At 51.3% G+C, this 10610-nt stretch overlaps 1 non-coding gene across 1 annotated transcript; it reads right to left on the reverse strand.

Annotated features, from left to right (window-relative positions):
* Window positions 1–4038: 4038 nt before the first annotated feature.
* Window positions 4039–4111, reverse strand: TRNAG-UCC (transfer RNA glycine (anticodon UCC)). Its single transcript has one exon. It is a non-coding gene; the product is annotated as a tRNA-Gly (tRNA).
* Window positions 4112–10610: the final 6499 nt, after the last annotated feature.

Genomic DNA, 10610 nt, shown 5'->3' on the forward strand with positions numbered 1-10610 from the left:
CATGCTCGAGCTGGGTAGGGGGGCACCCTGTGCTCATTACTGAGTGCCTCACTCTGAGATAGGTTGACTAAAACCGCAGTACCTTTGGGAGCCAACTGGTGAGATGGCCAGGGGACTGCAGGAAGGTGGGAGAGAAGATTCAGGTTGAATGCTTCAGACCCTGGAAGGTCTTCAGCGTGGTTCGAGGAGAAAGAGCCTTACTTAACTGCGTCACTGTCCCTTATTTGCCCCCTCCCCAGACAGAGGGGACCCCTCCTTTTCCTTTCCATGGTTTCAGCATCCCCTCCTTACGTGGCCAGCAGTTTCTTTAGAAATAAGAGACTGTAAGGCAGGAGGACGTTTGGGTTGTGATCGGGCAGGGGACTCCTAGGTTGAGATGTCCAGATGCTTCACAAGTCCTGGCCACACAGCAAGCTTCTAAATAAACTGTCACCGTCCTGACTAGCACTGCTGCCTTGCTCTTTATTGGACTCGGAGAGAAGGCAGCTGAGTGTGTACAAACGTGACGACTGAGATCTCAGCAGAGCAGCTTCTGTACTGCCTGGGGGAGTCCTACCTGGAAACTCACAGTGAAGGAAGCAAATGCAGATGCCTTCTGCCAAAGCCCAAGGCAGAATTAATCACTGCTTCTTCTCTGGTCTCCAAGCCCATGGTACCTGCCTCCACCAGGGCGCTGCTGCTCCGACCGCACCCTGGATGGGCGTTTGTACCCCTTCCCCCAGCACACCGTGGCTCTGCCTGCGCTCCTTTATAGCCTCAGTCCTGGCCCCGTGCCACACACAAAGTAGCTGCTCAATAATGAATGAGTGAATCTGCTGTAGAATAAATATGTGCTCTTCTGCGTATGGGCTGGAACTCATACTCACTTGTTCTTTACCAAAAACAAACCTTTGAGTGAGTTTTCCTTGTTAATGGGAAGGACCCAGGGTGGAGGGCAGGGATCTGTGTCTATGCATCATCTAGCAAGGAGAACCACATAGCGAGCTCGTGATTTATGGCCAAGGCCAACATTTAAATAGAAACCTGGTCTTAATTATTTAGCCTTAATAAACAAAGGTGTGTTTTGAGGTCATAGCCACAGGCTTTCATATATCACATAGCTCTAAGGAGAGCAGAAGGATTTCTTTTTTAAAATTAAAAAAAAAAATTTATTCCTCTTTCAGTGTGCTGGGTCTTTGTCGCTGCTAGTGGACTTTGTCTGGTTGTGTCGATGGGGGCTTCTCCTGTTGTGGAGTACGGATTCCAGGGCATGCCAGCTCTGTAGTTGTTGCACACTGGCTTAGTTGCCCGGCAGGCAGGTGGGATCTTCCCAGACCAGAGATCAAACCTGTGTCCCCTGCACTGGCAGGACTCTCAATCCCTGGACCACCAGGGAAGTCTCAAGGATTTGTTTAGAGCTAGGAAGAAGCCTGGGTATTGATCCCACTCATGGTCTCAGAAGCTTCACACATCCCTCTAGACACGTGCCTGTCTCCAAGTGCCTTTGCTTCTCCAGACAGGTTTTGTACCAGGCCAGTGGGGAGGGGGTGTGTTTCTGGAGATTCATTTCCTCCTGAGAAGAAAGGGGTGGGGCACAGGAGTTACTTACAGGTGGGTGCTTATTCTGGGAAGTAGAAAATGTCCAGGTGACACCCCCTGCCTTCAACAGCACCTGACTCTGGTCTGCCAGATAACTGTCTGATTCCCTTCCCATGAAGTCTATGTTATAAAGGCCCACTGTCTCAGGACAGGCCCATCCGACTACTCCAGATCCTTGGGACTTAATGTTCCAAGCAGATTTCCCTTTTCTTTTTCCCTTAGTTGGCATCAATTTTCACATTAGTAATGAGACTGTGTATATTGCAATAGCCATCACTGTTGGCTTCCTTGCCGCTTAGGGCTGCCTGGGCCGACTGCTTTCGGTCTGTTCTCTTCAAGTGCAGCGGTGGGCCAGATGCTGGAGCGTGCTGCTTATCTGAGACTTTTAAACTGGCAAGCCCTCCTGCTCAATCACCTAGATCACCCCAGAGGAGAAGGAAGTCAGAAGGAAAAAGAGATTGTGTTTTTCCACTTGTGAGTCAAGGCAATCCCAGGAAGTCTGCAGGACAATTCTGATGATACCAGCCAGAGCTTGGGGCTCTGAGTGCATCCCAGGATGGGCTGGGGTCCTCCCAACGGAGGCATCAGAGAGAAGGCCAGCGTCCTCAGTGGTCCATGAGTCAGATGAGGTTTCTTCTGTCCTTACTCCCCGGACTGGGGAATTCTGTTCAAGGGCAGGCAAACAGCACTGGGCTCATCCAGACCAGAGCCACGTCCAGAGCAGGTGAGAGGTGCTCAGCCAGGCTTCTCCGTGGAGGTGGACTCCCTAAGGTCAGAGGTAGTGCCTGGGACACTCTGCCTAGGGGATAGCACCCTCAGGAAGCTGTCCGTGTGGAGGGCGAGTCCAGCCCCTTTACCAGTGCTCGGATGGCTTCCAGGGGCCCATGGGACAGTCCTGGGCCTGTGTTCTGGCTATCTTTCTTTTTTGGTTTGTTTCCTCCCCACCCCTCTTTTTTCTTTTTCTTTTATTTATTTATTTATTTTTAGGCTGTGATGCTAATTTTGGCTAAGATCCTAACATCAGGATCTCGGTTCCCCAACTAGGGGCGGAACCCGTACCTCCAGCATCAGGAGCGTGGAGTCTTAACCAGACCACCAGGGAAGTCCCTGTTCCCGCTACCTTAAAGAGGTACCAGGTGACAGGCGTGGCATATCACAGGGTGGAACCTTCGGATGAGTAGGGAGCATCTTCAGTTCTCAGTGATAGTCATCCCTTGTGTTTATCTCCACTGAATAATACACAGGTCACCAAAGGAAGCATTTTTGCAAACATGATCTTGCGATCTCACGCTTTTCGCTACAGCGCAGTGGGAAGGAGTGCTATGTGCCCCTCTTTGTAGGTGGACTCCAAGTCCAGTGCTCTGTCTGGGATACACAACTGTCCCTCGTGGCTCTCAACTGTGAGGGAAGCTGGCCCGGGATTGAATTGGAAGTACTTTGGCTTCAACAGATCTTATTTGATCTGGAGCTTAAGTCGAGCTGCCATCGGTGAAGTTATTATCATTACCATGTATTTAAAGTGGTTAAATATTTAAAGCCATGTCAGCTTTTCTCCAGTGAACAGGGTCACCAGACACATCAACCAGAGGCCTCCACTGGGAGCCCGACACTGGGTCTCTGCACCGGGAGGGTGAGTGGGTTCCCTGACGGGAAAGGAGGCAGCCAGGTAAAGAGGAACCTGCAGCTCCAACCTGCTTGGCTTCTGAACTCCTTCTCAAGGTTGCCTGCCAAAGCAGTTTTTAAATAAGTTACTGTGGGGCTATGACTCTGACTGTCACTGGTGGGGAAGCTGGCAGCAGAAAGGTGGGATGGACGGGCAAGGAATGGAGTGTTTCCTGGGCGGGCAGTACCTTTGGGAATGACGGTAACCCCGGGCTCGTTGGAGGCTCTTCCTGTCCTCGGGGCACAGGTCACTGAAGGTCTTGCCCACTTAGACAGGCGGCCGGGAGAGAGCAGAGTGGCTTTAATGTGAGTTAAGTGTATCAGGATGCTTTTAGGGCGGGATAACCCACACCTTGGCGTGCAGGGGCTGAGCACCTATTACCAGGTTTCTTCTTGAGGGTGCTCGCCCAGGGTTCAATACCTGGACATCATAAATGTGGAGGGGTCATGGGTAGAGTCCAGGGCTGGGAAGACTCTGGAGTTGGATGCAAGTTTGTGAAACTATGCCTTTAATTTTAAATTTTTTGGCCACATCTCGCGGCACTCGGTGGGATGCAGTGCTTCCCAGGTGGCGCTAGTGGTAAGGAATCCCCCTGCCAATGCGAGAGACTTAAGACATGGGTTCCATCCCTGGGTCAGGAAGATCCCCTGGAGGAAGGCATGGCAGCTCACTTTGGTATTCTTGCCTGGAGAATCCGAGGGATAGAGGAGCCTGACGAGTTAGGGTTCACAGGGCTTCAAAGAGTAGGACATGACAGAAGTGATTTAGCACGCACACACATGGCATTAGGATTTTAATTCCCTGACCAGGGATTGAACCCGTGCCCTCCGCAGTGGAAGCACAGAGTCTTAACCACTGGACCACCAGGGAAGTCCCAAGTGAATCTGTCCCTTTGAGGTATAAAGTTGATAGTGTCCCTAAGATTCTCAAAGAGGGCTGTGGTCTCAGAAATACAAAGTACCACTTGTTCGTGTGCTGAGAGACCCTTGCCAGCGTGTTACATCACCTCCCCCCAGACCTGGGGATCAGGCACCAGATTTAGGTGCAGCTTCTCTGAACATGCTGTGGTAGTTCATGGTTCAGGGCCTCTGCCGGGGCTGTTCTGTCTTTGCCTCCTTGCCCATCTCCCAACTCCTGTTCATCCTTCAACAGCCAGTTCGAGCTTTTGCTGATCTCCTCTCCATGGACAGAGCCAATTGTTCCCTCTTTTGTGTACATGCATGCTCAGTCGATCATTCATGTCCAACTCTTTGTGACCTCATGGACTGCAGCCCACCAGGCTTCTCTGTCCGTGGGATTTTCCATGCAAGAATACTAGAAAGGGTTGCCGTTTCTTCTCCAGGGAATCTTGCCAACCCAGGGATTGAACCTGCATCTCTGGCATCTCCGGCGTTGGCAGGCGGATTCTTTATCACTATGCCCCCTGTTTTGAGCCGGCGTCAAACTTTAAGCAGGTTTATGGGAGCACGTACCACTCAGTGTTTTCAAACCGTTTGTTCTTGTGTTTATTTCACCAGGACTAGGTATTTCTCTTAAAAAAAAACAAAAACACAAACTTATCTTATTTATTATTTATTTATTTGTCAGCTCCAGATCTTAGTTGTGGCATGCTGGATCTTTAGTTGAGGCATGTGGGATCTAGTTCCCTGACCAGGGATGGAACCTGGGCCCCTGGAATTGGGAGCGTAGAGTCCTAGCCTCTGGACCGGGGAAGTCCCAAGACTAAGTATTTCTTGAGAGCAGGTGTGCTCCTCTTCATTTCTGAATGGACCTTTTGAGTAAACCTTTAATAAAATGTGTTAAATTGATTTGATGAGGCCCTTTCAACCCAAATGGCCACAACCGGGTAGGTATCAAGAAAAATGTCCTCTAAGTGTGAAGATTGGAACAGTTGCAGCACAGCTGTTATGAGGAAGCCGTGTCCCTCCTCGCGGATGTTTCCTTGGGTTTGGAACAGGCTGAGTTTGATGTAAGAGGGCAAACGAGGAAGGAGATCATCCTGTGGGTCATCAGAGCTCTGGTCCTAAAGGAGGAGAGAGGTCAGGGCTGGACATGGAGGCTTAGGGTGTCATGGAGGAACCACGTGTGGCCCATTTCACAGATGGACTAAGGAGAGGACACCATGGATCACTCAGGAGAGGGGCCCTGCGATGTTGAGCACATCCTGGGCCCCTTCCTGGTGCCAGGCGGGGTGCCCGAGTGCCTCACTGGATCTGCACAACAGCCCTTTGCCAGAGGTTCCTGTTTTCTCTAGTGTGTGGATGGGGAAACGGGGCCAGGGAGGTTGCACTGTTGGCCCGAGGCCACATAGCATGTCTGTGGTGGGGTCAGAACTGACTGCAGGAGTCTAGCTGTGAGTCTGGGCACTGCTGGAGAATGCATCTCCAGAGAGAGGCGTGAGCGAACCAGAGAGGATCTGAGCCTGGCTGGAGGCTGGGGTGGGACCCAGTGGCCCCTGCTTCACCTCGGGGTATAATTCTTCAGCCAGGGTCGTGAGGAGACATAGGAGTCATTTTGAAAAAGGGGCCGAGAGCACGTCTGTGCGTTAAGTAGTCACACCAGAAATGGAGCTCTGCTCACTCCAAATCACCTTATCTCTAGTCTTTAGAATGTTCTTTTGGCTGAAACTATATTGAATTAATTTGATTGAAGTTTTTTTTTCCTAAGATAATTTTTTTCTTATTATAAAATGATATATGTTCTTTGAAGAGATTTAAAATACAGTGAGGCAAATGTAAGAGAGTGGGAATCGCCCATAATTCTACTATGTATAATAATGTTAATAATCATAACTGATGTGTTGAATGCTATGTATTAAGGACTCTACTCAGGGCTTTGAGGTACTGTTATCATTAACCCTTCTTTTAGTGTGTGAGGAAAACAGACTCAGAGAGGTTAAGTAACTTGGCAAAGGTCACTCAGTCAGGAATTGGTGAGATTTGAATATGCACAGGCTGACTCCAGGGCCCGGGCTCTTAAGTTCCTCTTTCTTGTGTGAAGCAGCAACAGCAATGAATTGGAAAGGGGGGAGTTGAAGCTGTTTACTGGATTTTGCCTACTCGGGACTGGAGAAATTGTGATTATAGTGGTCAGGTGGGGACCACCAGTTTCAGAATCTTTAGATAACAACGCCTAGTGGTTCTTTAACTCAGGCTTTATGAAGACAGAGAAGGAGTTACTGAAAGCCACTGAGGCGTCTCCATCCTGAGCTTTTCACTCGGTTGAGGCTGTGTGTACACAGGGGTGCCAGGGACAGTCTCCCTCCATGAAGGGGAGAGGCTCTGGGCCGAGCTCTCCTGGGCTCTGCTTTGTGGTCTGGTGCTCACTTCATGGCCTGGGTGCCCTCCCTTTGTCTCCTCGGTGCCCCTGTAGCCAGTGGCTAAGAGTCTTCAGTCCTCATGGTCTGGATGTTGACCCCGAGGCATGGTGAACCTGTCCTGTGCTTCTAACAGGGTCCCTCGGGGTGTCATCGTTCCAGGGGTGCTAGTGTGTGGAGGAGAAAGGAGGTGTTTGCAGGCAGTACCCCTCTCTGAAAACCATGCCTTATGGCATCCACATGACCATTCCTGTTCAGCTGGTTCATCCCCTGTGGACGTGGGTTTGCTCATGCATTTCTCAGGACTGCAGCTGGTCTGGAGAAATGATTAGGAGTATTTTCAAGGAGGGCGAGAGAATAGGGAGAGGGTGAGCCATGTGAGAACAGGCCGAGTGGTCTGGAGTGGTTCTTTCTGGGATGGCAGAGGACTTGCTGGGGGCTGTGTCTGCTTCCCGCCAGGCTGTGGGTGCGTAGCGTCCGCGCCTGCCGGACCAATAACCATTAACCCTGAGTGCCCAGTGTCGCTCCCCTTTCCGAGTCAGAGGTGCCAGCTCTCCCAGAGTCCCCTCCCCACTATGTGGCTATTATGAATAAGGATGGGATTGGCAGAGGGGACAGTGCTTCAGGCTTCCATGAACTGGGTATGAAACAGAAATACCAGAAGATGACTCAGAGCCTTGCTAGAAGAACCAAATATGACCTCGACCCCTAAGGCCACTGGGTTCTGGGCCTGGACACAGCTTTGGAACAATGAGGGAGGCTTGGCATTGCCTGACCAACTGTCCAGCTTAAGCCTCTTCTTGCATGCAGAGCCCTGCATCCCTCCCCTGGCAACCTGCCCCCTGGGCTCTGCACCATTCCCTCAGAGCTCCTGTGCGGCTCTCCCTGTCCCTTTTGCATGGCCAGCCCATCTACTTGAAGCACCTTCCCCATTCGCCCCTCTCCCGCCCCCATCCTCGGGAGCCAGCTCAGTGGCCATCTTCCCCGCGAAGCCTTGTCTGGAAGCCTTTACTAGAAAGGGTCCCCTCTTCTTGCTCCCAGGACACTGCAGGCTTGCGTCCACTGTGGCCTTTAGCATCTGTGCTCGTTTGTTTTGACATCTCTCTTTGCACTTAGACTGTGAGCTCCGGAGGTCAGTGACCTTGCCTCAGGCGTGTCTGACTCCTAGCAGCAGTGACCTCAGCAGGTGGCCGGATGGCTGGAGGGACAGAGAGGGATGAGTACTGTGGCGACGTGGGGGCAGGGCTCACGCAGCATCACTGGAGGTGGTCAAACGCCTAAGCAGGCGTGCAGTCTCATACACACTTTCAAGGCAGTGATCACATAGGTGGAGAAGATGGTTACAGTTGGTGAGACCAAGCGGGGAAGCATTAGCCCCATTTCCAGCCACTCAGGTGTGGGTTTTGTCCCAGCATAAACACATGGTTTTTTCATCAAAATATCTTGCGCGGGGAAGCATTAGCCCCATTTCCAGCCACTCAGGTGTGGGTTTTGTCCCAGCATAAACGCATGGTTTTTCCATCAAAATATCTTGCACAGGAAATCAGAAAATCTTTCTTAGGGAGAGACCAAAAATTACAAGAGCTCATCATTATTTTTTAATTAAAAGACAGCAACTGCCTGATATTTGGTAAATTCAGGCCCCTCCCATGGGTCCACTAATGTGCTCAAATCTGGGTTTAATGTGCTGAATTTATTTTTTATAAGAATTTTGCTGAACCTGCTCTATGAAGAGAGCCTGGTTAGAGCTTTAAGAAACTTCTCATTAGTGGGATAACTGTGCTGGGTGCTTGGGGAATCTGCAGCCTGCCGCTGCTGGGCGCCTGCCGGGGCAAGTGAAACTGCCTGGCCTTATGTTGGGGTAAATCCAGAGGGTCCCCGTGGGAGGGCACATGTGGGGGCCAGACCATGGGGAAGTGCACGCACAGGTGTCCTGATCAAAGCTGTTGCATGAGGCATCACCTGTTACCTGGTGCTGGAAGCATGATGCTGGCTCAGGCTGCCAGACTCCCCGGCCCTGCCTGGCACCCAGGAACTCTCCCTGTTGTGTGAGAATACGCCTGGTGTCGTGTTGTTTAAGGGCTGGTCTGTAGAAGGCAGGTGTGTCGAAGGGGGACCTGGTACATGGATGCCCAGGTGACTGTGGTTCTGATGGAGGTGGGGATGAGCAGAGATATGTGGAGGACATTGGAGCTGAGAATTGCACAAGGTGGAGACATGTGATGTAAAAACAAGGAGACTCCAGGCAGAGACAGTGAAGGTGGGTGGCATGGAAAAGGGAGGGTGGTCGGAGACAGCGTGTCTCACTTGGGTGGATGGCAGGCTTGCAGGAGAGGAGATGGGGGCAAGCTGGTTCCTTGATCGCCCTACTAGGGGATTCAGACTTTCTCTTCTCAGCTGCTAGGTTCTAGGAGAGAGAACGGTGTGATCCCGTTGACGTTCTGGGACGAGCTCTCTGATGGCAGTGTGGAGGATGGACAGCTGTGGGTTAGAGGGAGTCTTGCCACCTGGGTGGGGCTCCAACACAAACGCCCTGGAGCAGAGGCACGTCCCTGGGCATCTGCCCCCCAGCCCCAGGGCCCTCTGAGTCACAGCACCAAGCTTTTTCCTTTGAGGCCAGGCCTTCTGAGTGGAAGCACAACTGCAAACCAATATTCTGGGCCACAGAACCTGGGGCCACATGATGCTGCTCGAAAAAGCAGGGGTGAGTGCTTGGCCTAGGCAGCTGTTGGACAGCTCCCCCCCTGCTGGGGGGGAGGCGGGGACAATTCTGAAGGATGCTCTCTTTCTTGGCTGCTTCTTATCAGAAGACACATGCTCCCTACCCCCACCCATGAGATATTGTTAGATGGTAGTAGTGGACAGACATAAATTTGAACCAAGAAAGAGAGAGCTTCAAGGGAGCTGCAGCAGCCCATGTTCTAAAGCTCTCTTTCTAGGACTTCCATGGTGGTCCAGTGGTTAAGACTCTGTGCTTCCAAAGCAGGGCTCACAGGTTCGATCCCTGTTCGGGGGAATAGGATCCCACATGTTGTGTGGTGCAGCCTAAAAATAAAAATTAAAAAATAAAATAATCTTTACAAAATGAAAAAGGTCTTTTTCCTTTAAAAAGGACCTGCTATTAGAGAGAGGATGGGAGAGGCACAGTGAATACCACCCTAAACCTGGAAAGGTTGCATGTGCTATCAGTTCAGTTGTGTCAGACTCTTTTGTGATCCCATGGACTGTAGCCCACCAGGTTCCTCTGTCCATGAGATTCTCCAGGCAAGAATACTGGAGTGGGTTGCCATGCCCTCCTTCAGGGGATCTTCCCAACCCAGGGATGGAACCCACATCTCTTATGTCTCCAGAATTGGCAGGCAGGTTCTTTACCACTAGCGCCGCCTGGGAAAGGTTATTTGCTACAAGATGCTGCTGGGCTCAGAGCAGAAGCCTGGGACTGGAATGTGCAGAGGCTGAGGAGGGTGGCTGTGGGCAGCCAGTGGAGCTGGGGTGCAAAGGAGGGCCTCAGACAAGCAGCTGCCATGAAATGAGGGAAGACCAGGGAAATCTGTATGAGAACAGATGCCCAGGGTCTGAGAACTCCAGTCTGATGTCAGGGCCGTTCCTGGCCTCCAGGGCCCTTCGTGGCATTTAGAAAAGGCTCCCTTGGATATTGAGGTGTGAAGATATGAGGTCTGCAACAGCTTCAGACATTTTGCTATCAATAATTTAGTCTTTATCATTTAAGCCAGTTTGAATTGGGTTTTCTGTCACTCGCAATGGATTTGGTTCCAAGTGCAATGGAAAGCTATTAAAGGATTTTGAGCTGAGGAGCCCATGATCTCATTTACATGTTGAAAAGCTGACTCTGGCTGCCGGTGGAGAATGGGCTCTAGAGTGGCATGAGTGGAAGCAGGGGATTCCTTGAGAGGCCGTTGTAGCTGTTCAGGTGAGGAAGGAGTGGCTTAAACTCATGTGTTCACGGTAGAGTGGGCAGATGACGCCAGCAGAGTTCTGGGGTAGCTGGTGCAGGATCAACAAGACTGCTCTGGGTGGACTGGAAGGACCAGA

Source organism: Dama dama, chromosome 1 (genome assembly GCF_033118175.1).
Source record: "Dama dama isolate Ldn47 chromosome 1, ASM3311817v1, whole genome shotgun sequence".
NCBI lineage: Eukaryota > Metazoa > Chordata > Mammalia > Artiodactyla > Cervidae > Dama > Dama dama.